A 14,815-nucleotide genomic window follows, 5' to 3' on the forward strand; every position below is an offset into this window, starting at 1 on the left:
ACAATAAGACATGTGCGATAAACTCCCACTGAACTATGATTCCATTCTATCTTCATAGACAATAGTTCAATACCAACTCCCACTCTATAATTCTATTACTTTCACAAAGTAACATTTCAACTATAAGAGATGTTTGTGACGATTCAATCTACTCCCACTCTATCTCTCAGAAATACATCTATATTCTCGATAGATAGCTTTGTGAGTCACAAACATATATATTTAACGGAGTATTAGGATTTTATCTAGACTATGTATTAGCATTCAAAAGGCCATCCTAACATGGCAGCTTGATAATATACGAGTCTTATCCATGTCATCTGTTTAATAGACTCTCTATTCTAGGTATCTCATGGTTGACCATCCGTTTAGAATTACTTGTCCGTATTGGATTGCTATTTCCCAAAATTGAGTTCAACAACTCAAACCAACTCATATTAGTTTGATCTTATGGGTAGTGACGCTAGGTCATAATCGATCTTTAATAAATCAAATTTATTACTTAGATCTTTGCCACTACGATTAGGTCGTAATGCTTAGAACTTTATTCAATTGGTTCTCTACGTCATTTTAGAAATTTCTCAAATCTCTCAAATGCTTCACCTTTTATTTGATTAAGTAAATATACCCATATCTACTTAAATCATTGGTAAAAGTGACGAAGTAGTCATAACCTCTCCTTGCGGTGATGCTCGTATGACCACATACATCGGCATGTATTAGTCCTAACAAATCACTTGCTTGTATTCCTTTACCCCTAAAGGAAGTACGAATTTTATTGCAAAGGAGATAAGATTCGCATATTCCATATGATTGAAAATCAAATGATCCAATAATACTAGTCGACACTAGCGTTTAGTGCCTTTCTCATTTACGTAACCTAATTGAAAAATCAAATGTACAAATCATTTGGATTACTAGTTATGAGTCTTTTGGATCGTGTTATGTAGATATCTTTACATGAGTTGGAACTGTCTAAAACTTGTGTATAAAGATAAGTGATATGGCTCACATCCATGTCTATTTTTAACAAAATACAACAATTGTCTTTGAAGATAAAATATAAATCCTTTCATGTCTCACATAGAAATGGAAATAATGTTTTAGACTAATTGGGAACATAATAACAACTATGTAAATCATAACTCAAAGCTATTAGCAAAAACAAGTATATAAATTTCTCTTGAAGTGGCGGCTACCCGAGCTCCATTTCATTGTCGGAGATTCATATCACTCTTGTTTAACTTTTCCATATTTCCAAGTCCCACTTGGAGTAATAAGTCCAACTTTAATATCTTTCGAATACTTGGGGCAATTTCGCTTCCAATGGCCCATGACATTACAATAATGACATTCCTCATAGGATTTGGCACCCTTCTTGGTCTTGGTCTTGGTAGTCCCACTATCCATTTCCAATTTATAATCAGGTTTGAGTTTCTCGCCCATTTTTGCCTTCCCTTTGATAATACCAACACTCCTTTCATTTGCAAGGACACTCTTGCTAGAACTCCCACTCAATTTGATATTTCTCATTGTTTCTGCAAACAAGGATTCCTTAGGTTTTGTAAGATTTTCTTTACAAGAATTTCTTTCCAAGGTGGTGGGCAATAATATTGGAGTGGGTGGAGTGGAGGTGGTAAAGAAGCAAAAATTTCCATCCTGACCAATGCCAATGCGTAATTCTCTAATTGTTTCATTGTCATACTCGGAGCATTTTTCATCGAATGATTGGAGCCATGTTTCAACGGTGATAGGTGTAGGAGTATTAGATGAATTCATTGCGTATAATTAACTACAAAAACGGAAAATGAAGGAAATAATTAACATCTATCGTTTTAATAATACTCGTAAATTTAACTACAAGCATTGCATTTATATAGTGACCTCCACCCAACTACATAAATGATTCCGAGATCCAAATTCATATCAACTCGGGCACGGTGAGCCGATTCATCCCTTATTAATATAACTCGGTGGATTAACTCTTTAATCGATTCTACTTTTAGAACTCTCGGTCGATAAAAATTACTCTAATTCTCATCTTTAGCCCGAAACACATGCGACTACGGTCAACAATACTTCCGTTGATCTCAATCCAAATTTCAATGTAATAACTTTTTACTACCCCACTTCGCCAACGTAACAAGGTTTGTATTACGGTGAAGCCGGATTAACTCCCTTATGAAATTGGTACTTCATGGGTTTCTACTATTTGGTAAGGCTTTATCTCAATTATTATATGTGAGAGGTCTTGTCAATTTATTATCTATCACGTTTTAAGTGAACTAAAGCGGTGAACTACGATAATTATAATTGACACGGTCGATGACTCGATATGATATGCATGTGTTGTTATGGCGATTTGGCAATGCATGCAACATATTAAAAGAAATGCAAAGCAATAAATAAAATTCCTAGTATGGCCTTCCATAAATAGAAAATCAAATAATCTATTACATATTCGGAAACCAATTCCTTTGGTCCCTTGAATCTTCAAGTGGCACGCCTCCCAAGACACCGTCTTCGTCGGATCACCTTTCCGAATGGCACCGTCTTTGAAGATGCTCCATAATTACAAATAATAATAAAAATACAAAGCTATTCCTATTATACATTTGCAAAATGGAAAACTTAATGAAATAAAAAATAAAAAATAAAAAATAAAAGTGATACGAGATCACATTAAATTACAACCGAATCAATATTCCCTTTCATTACGGGTAATATTGATTAAAACTAAGGCCATACTAAGATAAAATTACATAATTCAAAATTATATAAATAAAAGACATTCAACAATTGAAATATGCAGCAATATAATATGTACCTATCATGCCAAATGATATGCCAAATCGCCCTATTTAACTTATGTCGTACATATAACCCGGTTTTATGGAAATGCGTGATAATAACCTATTAAAATCACTAATTAACACTTAAATCACATCTAAGCTCAAGTTAATCCAATAATTTTTAAAACTTTAGATATGATTAGTGGAATATAAACTAAACTTAAAATAATTTTCTCAAGCCATTCAATACGTTTTAGATAATTTTTGCTAAAATAGTCACTATTTATGCCATTTTTACTCAAAAATCCATAAATCATGCTAAAGAAGATCTTTTAATCTAGAAATTTACATACACTCTGTAAATCTTGCATGTGACATCATATAAAAAGATCATGGCTTAATTCGAAATTTAACTATTTTTAACCATTTTACCTCTTTTAATCCATTTTTATCTCATAAAAATCATAAAACATGCAATATAAATCAAATTAACTCGACTTTTTACACACAACTTGTAAAATATGCATGTGAGTTCATATAAAATTTTCAAGGTCAGAAACGAAGTTTAACTATTTTTAGCATTTTAATTCCCATTTTAGTCATAAAAATGTAATAAAATGACCAAAAATCCTTAAAATGAGCAATAAATTTCCATAAATCATAAAAAGGACCTAAAAACATTTTAGGACCAGAATATATAACATGCATGGTGATTTCGTGGCTTATACTTATAAATCACAAATTTTTAGTTTTATATGTTAACCTTTTAACTCGAAAAAACAATAACCGATTATGCATGCAACATCCTTATGCTCTGATACCACTTGTTAGGTTCATATACCTATTATTAGACTCCTCTAATAGTGAACTAATTAACTTGTTAATTATTTGTTCTTTAGATCTAGTGCATGCATAACAATATGAAAGATTTATAAGAAAAACAATGTTCCTCACATTGATATATGGTTCGAAAATGTGGGCACAAGTAAGGTCACCTTCCTTCACTTGTTCTTGAGCTAAATATGATGGATGATCCTCCTAAGACTCCAAGTATAGAAGCCACTCCAATAAATTGCACCCAAGATTAATCCCAAAAATTCCTACTAATATTAACTAGATATGTAGTAGAAATGTAACCTTAATAATACTAATATTTCTATTATTACTACTTCTAGTAATAGTTTGTTGTGTATTAGTATTTATGAGAGATTTTAGCTATTGCATGTGAGGAAGAACTTGAGAGAAAACTAGCAAAAACTTCAACCAACAAAATGAGCAACCAAATGCCCATTTAAAAGGCCAAAAACCGGTGGCCACACTTAGGTAGGAATCTTTTGCTTTTATTTCTACACTCTTGTTTAATATAGGTAGAGTATAGGGAGCATGTGTGTAAGATGTAGGCATGATTAAAGCTTCTATGTAATGTCACTTTCATGCTTTAATCATAAGTCAACAAAGACAAAAGAGCATCTTTTGTGCTCTTGATTTGGCCGAAATATTGGACCTATTTTGGTCCATTTTTGCCTTTGGTCATTTGTCCCACAAATGCTTATAAGTCATATGTTTAACTATCTTACATAATTAATTATTAATGTAATCATTTAACACTTAAATATTACAATTAATAATATAATATACACTCCACTTTTTGAGTAGTATACTACCATTATATCAACATATAATAGGTCCCATAATTACTAGTTAGTTAAAATTACAACTTCTTGTAACTTTAAATAACTAATTACCTCTACCTCAAAACTTATATTAATACCTCAACTAATTTAGTAATTTGACACTTAATTACTAAATTAAATCTTATTTAATCACATTACAATAAGACGCAAAATTGCACTCCCATAATTAAGGAATTAATTAATTCGTATCGCATACAATTAATTAAATATCTATTTGGGCCTCATCCTATAGGTGTGACCTAAAGGGATCAACTGACCACCACCGTCACACGACAGTAATGTCAAACTCTAGTTAGCCAATCATTACCGATTAATGACGGTCAGTCGACTGTATAAAGAATCATCCCTCATGTATTCTTAGTATGAGATTTAATTATGATATTTAAATCATGTGATCGCACTATTGTTGAGGACACATTTCCCAACATATACCTCCGGAGACGAGTACGAAATTGGAGATTTATGATGAGGAATAACACCACGAGGCAGGCTTCGTATCTTTTCAACTACATTTCTGCGTGGAGAACCAAATGTTTCAATCGGTGGAGCTTTTATAAGACCAAGACCAAACTGACCAGCTTGCATCTCCTGCTTTTCCCTCGAAAACAGTGCAGCAGTTATCCAATTTGTAAGAGTGTGGTAATCTCGTTGGACAAATCATTTTTCATGGACAACACGATCAACATAAATAAGCTTCAAGGAAAACAAAATTATTACGGAAAATGGCAGGTAAAAAAACCATAACTAAGAATATATAAGTGACAGTAGATTTGCACCATTAGAAACAGGAGAGGCCTGCCGAAGTGATTCTTCTTTCCCTTTTTCACCCATTCCTTTTTATTGAACCTTAAACTCTCCATTACAAATTGGCACCAATCTAGATTCATAATGTTAGAGACATTCTTCAACGATTTAAGGACATGGTGATTGACAAATGACTTCTGGTTGTTTCGCATCAACAGAGATACAGTAAGAACCTCAAAATTAATCTTAACTGATCACCACAATCATCACTACTAATAATATGATCTGCAAGGGTCTTGAGAAGCACTTGATCATCTACATCAAATTGAGCTTTCCATAGAGCATAAAAAGCGTCAAATTCTGGATCCTCTTCACGAAAGCATGAAAGTAAAACAGCTTTTGATCAACTCGGGAGTCCGGCAGCATCATGTATCCATGACGCGGACACGTGATGGCGCTGCTTATCAGGTAGAATGATTAAATTAGAATATGGGTTGTATTTCTCAATTAACCAATAACCAAGGCGTAAAGGCAGCCTTGTTACCCTTAGCCAGAATAATCCCGGGAAGTTTATATTTTCTAAAGCACGCCATTGATTGTAATCAAGGTGTTCAAGGACTTCAACAAAGGTTTTAGGTGACATCCGGGTGGTAATATGAGGGAACTTTGGAGTAGGATGATGTGGAGTAGGACTAAGGTTGTTCAACCTTGGAGAAGTACGGTGTATAACAGTTGGAGGATTGTAGGATTGTCTTTGCGCTTCAAGTGCATATTAAGAATAATTATTTCCAAAAACAAGATAAGGACACTGTATGACTAATATGAGACCTATTTATAGTGAATGAAATAAGCTTGTATTGAAAGAAGTTCAAATGCATCAGGTATGGACATACTTAAGGAAATCAGTAATCACATTTAATTCAAGATAAATGGGCATTCAATACAATGTTAATGTTCATTAACACAGACTACAGAGCTATTGACATTAATACATAAATTGAAGTCAGTACAACCTAAACACATACAACTTGAGATGAATGAACAGCCTATAAGTAGACCAAAAGTAACAGACATCAAGTGCTGCTACATACGTGATTAGTAGCATGAAATCGACAACGAAGGACGTAATGCACTTAATCGACAAATTAGGTCAAAGTATATGCTACGGTTGTGAACAAATGAAAAAAAACGTAATACTAGTACAAATTTAACTAAAAATACCAAAAGAATCACAAATTAGGTCAAACTAAACAATAAACGAATGAAAATGTTTAATAAGTTACATAATTAACGAACAATACAACAGATACAAATTTCGATAAAATGTAAATGAAAACATTTTGATATAATCCAACAGATACATTAGTTTAGGGGAAATCAGAATAAATTGGAACGAACTGGACAAATTTCGGACGAAATCAGAAAAATTAAAGTTAAAGAATGTGTATACCTTCATGCTGAAATTAGAGAGAGAAAGTACAAACACTAACAGCGAGAGTTTAAAGAAATGGAGAGAGACAGGAAAAGAAAGTATTGAAATCGTAAAAAATAGAGAAAGACAGGAAAAGAAAGAGAGAAGCACGTGATCTAGGCCGTTAAATTAGAATCCGTCAGAGTAGATCGAACGGTTGACAGCCGTTCTTACCGTTCTCACGCTGGTGCCATTATCATATGATCCAAATGCTAATGCTAATGCTAATACTAATACTAATAGTAGTATTAATAGTAGTAGTAATACTAATACTACTACTACTACTACTACTACTACTAATACTATTAACCTTAATACTAATACTACTACTAGTAGTAGTACTAGTCAAGAGTACTACTACCACTACTATTACTACCACCACTACCACTACTGTGACACCCTCATTTATTGCGGAAAAAAATAAACACGTAATTCTAGAATAAAACTGCATGGATATGTTTGTAATAGGTTCATTTGGGTAAAAACCTGTAATTTTTAAAACCTGAACCTGTTATAAAGATATCCAAATGGGAAGGTGTCAAACATGCAAGGTCCAAAATAAATCTCATGAATGAAATATCGCTAAAGTCGCGAATAGCAAATTATACAACCAAATGTAAAGAGGGAGACATATGTCCCTAAAATGTATGTGACATAAAAAGTGTTTAAGGGTCACAATAAAATAAAGCCAATCTAGTTTCCAAGGTTACTTTGCTCGCTAGCTCGTCCATGTACCCCATATATGCATCACCTACCTGTCATTCGCATTTTATACAAATACGAAAGCCACGGTCAGTGGGGAGTAACTCCGAGTTCTCCCAGCCACGAAATGTCATAATTAATATAACATGTAAACATAAGAATATGAATACGAATCACACAATGCCTTAGCATATAGATGCTAGACAATCATGCTTATCATGTGAACAACAATATAACGCCACATAGTCCTAGCATGTGAATACTAGACCGACTCATACTACACTATCATGTGAATCACATAACATCCAGGAATCCAAACTCTATCAACCATAGCCGGCTTGCATCTCACCTTCTATGATTCATAGAATCATCAAACAAGAAAGGGCAATGTATCATAGACAGGCATAAGTTCTTAGTCCCGTCAATAGTCACTCTGTAACTCGAGTCTATACCACGAGGTAGGGAAGGTAATCGAACCGGTATCTTGGCTCAGAGGTTCTATCAAAACATGGCCAAGACACAACACAACCCTAGCCTAAAATCTGCGCAGACCTAGACATGCGGATACACACCACCGCACCCAAGACCCACAATTTTTCTAAAACAACGTGAGTACCCTAAGGAGTCCACCAAAGGGTTGGCTAGTACTTAAGCTGACCACTTACTATCAAAATAAGTAACGAGGTCATGCCCCAACTTGGATATAATCCCACCAAGTCAGGAACACAGAGGCTATCAAGCAGTGAACATATACTCGTCAAAGACTATAATGGGCTATCTATGATGAAGGCCGAAATACTCACCTAGGACCTAGTCCCAGCTAGTCCCAGCTTGAATACTTTAGCCCACACCACACAAGACAAGTAGGACACCCAATTAACCAGAAGAGAGGCAAAGAGTCCAACTTACCAACATAAATGCTAACATTCTATCATGTGAAAAGCTATATAAATGTCTATTCAGCAGACAATCCAACAATATCTCCAATATCAATAATAATCCAAATTCCAGCTAACCATTAATCTCATAATTCATGAGAACAAGCTAAAATGGCAACAAGGCAAGAAGACTAAAGTATAAGGCAACCAATTCATCCAACAACCAACATGTGAAATGATAACCACAAATATTAAGGCATCAACATAAAACATCCAATCTCACCTCAAAGACAAACCCTCGACCCGAGTCCCGCGACGGGTCATCGGTTAAATCGAGGCTGACCGGTTTAAACCTAGTTTGACCAAACTCGTTGGTCAATCCGGCCCACTTCGTAGTCTTTGCCTACTTTGGCCCAAATCACAAAATCTATCACAATATCATTCTCATGCTATTTCCAATTTCTATCATGTGAAAAACGAAAGTAACACATTATCAATCACCTAAACACTTAACAAACAACAAGCACCACATTTACTACTAATGTGACATTAATTCGTCGAGTAACTCGGAATAGTTACCTTACGCTAGCAAAGAGACAAGTAATAACTTGAGAAAGCTTCTAAAACCCAAAATTACTCTTCATCTTCAACCACATATGAGGCACCTAAAAATTATGTGAAAGGACGATATTAACGAATTATCTTTATATAAAATATGAGACGGAAATTAATTTAATTATATTTTATATAAGCCAAACTAGCGTCAAAACAATTTATGGACACGGCTCAAAATAGCTAATTGGACGGTTTTGTTCCCAAAATCCATCTCGGGTTCACTTAAAACAACTTTCATAAGGACTCGTAAAGAAACGGAAATTATTAAATAAATAAACTCGAACTAATTTCAATAAACTCGAACTAACTTTAAATAAACTTATTAATGATTATTAAAATTAACTTATCGAATTATGATGAAATTAATTAATTAGCTAAGCATATATATATAAATCGTTAAATGATGTAATTAAATTCAAAATAGCAATTAAAAGAATTTTATCCAACTTAATAAAATACGGGGTGTTACAATCACCCCATCTTTTAAAAAGTTTCGTCCTCGAAACTTGAAAGTATAAATGAAAGGTTATAAAAATAAAACTAAAATTGGAATATGGAATCGGTAACCAAAACATTTAAAAGGTAACTTATCGTAAGAATCAAAATTCTTTCAAAAGTTTCAAATAAAATTTTCCGACAGAACCAGATTCTCATCAAAGGAACGGAAGTGCTCTCGTTGCGCATTCAAGAACATCACATTCCAAATCCAAGATAAGGTCAAAGGCAAATCATTTGTATAAATCGAAAATCAAAATACTTTCAGAAACATTAATGAAAAGTTTTCAAAAGTATAAGTCTCATTCATGGAACGAAATTGCTCTTGTTGTACACACAAGAACGCTAACCTTCCAAGTCAAAGACAAATTTAAAACCGAAAATCACTCGTCGACAAGAGTAGAACAAGTTATTAAACGTTTCTAATAACGAGTTCTAACGTCCGATCAACGTTAAAATCAAAAGAAAAGGTAATCTACTCAAATTTTCTTTTGCAAAAAGCCAAAATAGAAATAAAGGTTTCACTTTTAAACCCAATTGGGGTCAAATCCACGAAAGTGTAACATTAAACTTTGACAAAGAAGTCATAAATAGATCAAAGTTAACAGAAATTGGACAAAACTTAACGAAATCTCGGGTCTAGTAATTAAAATTACGATAAATGAGTTTATATTCAAGGAAGGAATAGGGAACTAAATCAAATTTTTATTTTCATATCTTTAAAAATAGGTTAGGTTTGCAGAAGTGACATAACCTTTTAAGAATGAATCGAAACTGGTAGCTTGAAAGTTTAGAAGTTGTACAAAAAGGAAAGTAACTTAGATAGCATAGAAACAAAGTATGTTAAGAGAGCTCAAACTTAAGCAACAAGAGAGCTATAATGAATTTCATAGGGTAGAAATTGAAGTCAAAATTACAAGGTTGTCAAAGATAGAGTTTCACAAGATACGAGTGTCAAACTTAAAGGAGGAGCAAGATGAAGCGAGGAAATGAGGTATGAACGGTAACGCTTATGATCAAGGAGAAAGGGAAATTAGACAACAAGGAAACGCCAGATACTCAAATCTCAAACAACAATGTCATCACTCCCAAGGGTTTCCTCAATCGCTTATGTTACCTCATCCTAATCTATTCCCTAAAACAAGGTACTCCACTATAAGTGTGATCTCATCGCTCCAAATCCTCAAACATCCAGAAACAACTTTCACAAGCCTAAGGTCAAGGTTTCCGACAAAGTTATATTCGTATCCAACTAGTGTCAACTATGGGTTCCTTAAAAAAAATAAACCTTCAATCAAGAATCCCAATACCAAGCTCTAAACTCCAAGAGAAGGTTCCTCAAATATTCCACAAGGTTCTCATTTCAAAACAAGGTAGTAACATACCAACCCCAAAATCTGAAAAATCAATAGGATCTCAAGTTTCTCTATCCTTTTACTTATCAAGGATTCCCAAAAGCGGAACTACACTCGGCTACACTCGGCTACGACATCATCCCATCATCTCAAGTACTCAATGCGACCTCAAGGTCTATAAAACTATAGGGTTAACAAATTCTTCTCAATACTAAGACTCTCTCAACTCAAGAACTCTCAAGAGCCAACTAATACCAAATCACATCACCAATCCATTATGGTCATCAACATCCCAAGGAGTATTCTTTCAAATTTGACATCCTAACACTTACTTACCATCAAATTCCCAAGAAACAAGGTCTTAATTGTAACAACACTTCATCACCTCAAAGTTCATAAAACCATAAATTGAAACTATGTTCTTTAACCTAACAATTGGTGTCAACCATACCGTTACCCTTTCTAGTTATTAAAACAAGTCTTTGAAACTTCCCAATAATGTAGCTTACTCTCACTCTCATACCATACCTCAAATAGTAATCAATATCACTCACTAAAACCAACTAATAATCCCACCATTAGCTTTTCTCATATGGTCATACACATTATCAAACTCTCATGTCCAAAGTGATTATGGAAGCCAATCACAACTCGACTTACCTAGTCAATCCTATATCCTCAAACCCACCATTGGTTTCATCCATTTTAAGTCAAGTACTAAGCACTAGTATCCCAAACATAAACAACAATGCCATGTTCCATAACCTTAGTAACCAATGCAACTCACACTTGACACACAAAATCCACCAATCCAACGTACTCACTTTATCAAGGATCTATAGGTATAAGAATCATCAAGTATGTCTCATCACACTACCTAAGTCTTTCCAACATCAAATCCTCTCAAAACCAGGAAAGGTTCAAGCACAAACAATCCCTTCAAAGGTCATAATTTCCAACCAAGGTCAACATTTCTCGAAAGAAATAGTATTATCAAAAGACGTTAAGGAAAGATAAGCAAGGAACAAATGACAAGTTAGGAAATACAAGAGTGACTTTTAAAGTAAAACAGAAGGGAGTTTAGAAGGAGGATAAGCACCAAGAGATTAAGAATAAGGCGAGATACAAAAAGAACGAGAAACATCTTCAAGGAAGTAGAAGCATTCTTCAAAGGTTGAACAAATCTTCAATCCTCAAAGAATAGGCACTAAATCTTGATCTTCTTAAAATATAAGTGTCCTTTCAATGGAACGGAGATACTCTTGGCGATCACTCAAGAACATCAATATTCCAATTCAAAGACATAAAAATACATTTTTACACCAACAAATGATAAAACTAATTATCAGACGTCTCCAATAACAAGCTTTAACACTAATTAACGTTAAAACCAGTGAAAAACATTAAAATATTTTCAAAACCTTTAGTTCAAAATTTTTTTTTTTTATAATAAGGGTAATAACTCCATTAGCTATAGATAAGCTCACGGTCATTGATTCAAGAACGCAACAATTATTAAATGACAATCAACAAACAGGTTAGTACCTAACAAAGAGCAAACACAAAGAGACTACAACATAAAGTCCTAAGTCTACCCATCCTACCCATCTCTCAAGTTTGTTATCTTAAGGTCAAGTTATTTATATTGGGGTGCACAAACGTGCGTCGGGAGCAAATATGCTCTGATACCAACTGTGACACCCTCATTTATTGCGGAAAAAAATAAACACGTAATTCTAGAATAAAACTGCATGGATATGTTTGTAATAGGTTCATTTGGGTAAAAACCTGTAATTTTTAAAACCTGAACCTGTTATAAAGATATCCAAATGGGAAGGTGTCAAACATGCAAGGTCCAAAATAAATCTCATGAATGAAATATCGCTAAAGTCGCGAATAGCAAATTATACAACCAAATGTAAAGAGTGAGACATATGTCCCTAAAATGTATGTGACATAAAAAGTGTTTAAGGGTCACAATAAAATAAAGCCAATCTAGGTTCCAATGTTACTTTGCTCGCTAGCTCGTCCATGTACCCCATATATGCATCACCTACCTGTCATTCGCATTTTATACAAATACGAAAGCCACAGTCAGTGGGGAGTAACTCCGAGTTCTCCCAGCCACGAAATGTCATAATTAATATAACATGTAAACATAAGAATATGAATACGAATCACACAATGCCTTAGCATATAGATGCTAGACAATCGTGTTTATCATGTGAACAACAATATAACGCCACATAGTCCTAGCATGTGAATACTAGACCGACTCATACTACACTATCATGTGAATCACATAACATCCAGGAATCCAAACTCTATCAACCATAGCCGGCTTGCATCTCACCTTCTATGATTCATAGAATCATCAAACAAGAAAGGGCAATATATCAAAGACAGGCATAAGTTCTTAGTCTCGTCAATAGTCACTCAGAACTCGAGTCTATACCACGAGGTAGGGAAGGTAATCGAACCGGTATCTTGGCTCGAGGTTCTATCAAAACATGGCCAAGATACAACACAACCCTAGCCTAAAATCTGCGCAGACCTAGACATGCGGATACACACCACCGCACCCAAGACCCACAATTTTTCTAAAGCAAAGTGAGTACCCTAAGGAGTCCACCAAAGGGTTGGCTAGTACTTAAGCTGACCACTTACTATCAAAATAAGTAACGAGGTCATGCCCCAACTTGGATATAATCCCACCAAGTCAGGAACACAGAGGCTATCAAGCAGTGAACATATACTCGTCAAAGACTATAATGGCCTATCTATGATGAAGGCCGAAATACTCACCTAGGACCTAGTCCCGGCTAGTCCCGACTTGAATACTTTAGCCCACACCACACAAGACAAGTAGGACACCCAATTAACGAGGAAGAGAGGCAAAGAGTCCAACTTACCAACATAAATGCTAACATTCTATCATGTGAAAAGCTATATAAATGTCTATTCAAAGAGACAATCCAACAATATCTCCAATATCAATAATAATCCAAATTCGGCTAACCATTAATCTCATAATTCATGAGAACAAGCTAAAATGGCAACAAGGCAAGAAGACTCAAGTATAAGGCAACCAATTCATCCAACAACCAACATGTGAAATGATAACCACAAATATTAAGGCATCAACATAAAACATCCAATCTCACCTCAAAGACAAACCCTCGACCCGAGTCCCGCGACGGGTCATCGGTTAAATCGAGGTCGACGGTTTAAACCTAGTTTGACCAAACTCGTTTGGTCAATCGGCCCACTCGAGTCTTTGCCTACTTTGGCCCAAATCACAAAATCTATCACAATATCATTCTCATGCTATTTCCAATTTCTATCATGTGAAAAACGAAAGTAACACATTATCAATCACCTAAACACTTAACAAACAACAAGCACCACATTTACTACTAATGTGACATTAATTCGTCGAGTAACTCGGAATAGTTACTTTACGCTAGCAAAGAGACAAGTAATAACTTGAGAAAGCTTCTAAAACCCAAAATTACTCTTCATCTTCAACCACATATGAGGCACCTAAAAATTATGTGAAAGGACGATATTAACGAATTATCTTTATATAAAATATGAGACGGAAATTAATTTAATTATATTTTATATAAGCCAAACTAGCGTCAAAACAATTTATGGACACGGCTCAAAATAGCTAATTGGACGGTTTTGTTCCCAAAATCCATCTCGGGTTCACTTAAAACAACTTTCATAAGGACTCGTAAAGAAACGGAAATTATTAAATAAATAAACTCGAACTAATTTCAATAAACTCGAACTAACTTTAAATAAACTTATTAATGATTATTAAAATTAACTTATCGAATTATGATGAAATTAATTAATTAGCTAAGCATATATATATAAATCGTTAAATGATGTAATTAAATTCAAAATAGCAATTAAAAGAATTTTATCCAACTTAATAAAATACGGGGTGTTACAACTACCACCACCACCACATACACTTAATTAGCACTAAGATTTAGAGTACAAGTTATTTAATTATTTAATTTAGCACTAATATTTAGAGTACAAGTTATTTAATTAT

The 14,815-nt window shown here is 34.2% G+C and overlaps 1 long non-coding RNA gene across 1 annotated transcript; it reads right to left on the bottom strand.

The window, feature by feature from the left end:
• Window positions 1-7,245: 7,245 nt before the first annotated feature.
• Window positions 7,246-9,910, bottom strand: LOC141600403 (uncharacterized). Its single transcript, XR_012524312.1, has 2 exons — window positions 8,861-9,910; window positions 7,246-7,456 (listed from the first exon to the last, which is right to left on the bottom strand). It is a non-coding gene; the product is annotated as an uncharacterized LOC141600403 (long non-coding RNA).
• Window positions 9,911-14,815: the final 4,905 nt, after the last annotated feature.

This window comes from Silene latifolia, chromosome 9, assembly GCF_048544455.1.
Source record: "Silene latifolia isolate original U9 population chromosome 9, ASM4854445v1, whole genome shotgun sequence".
Lineage (NCBI taxonomy): Eukaryota > Viridiplantae > Streptophyta > Magnoliopsida > Caryophyllales > Caryophyllaceae > Silene > Silene latifolia.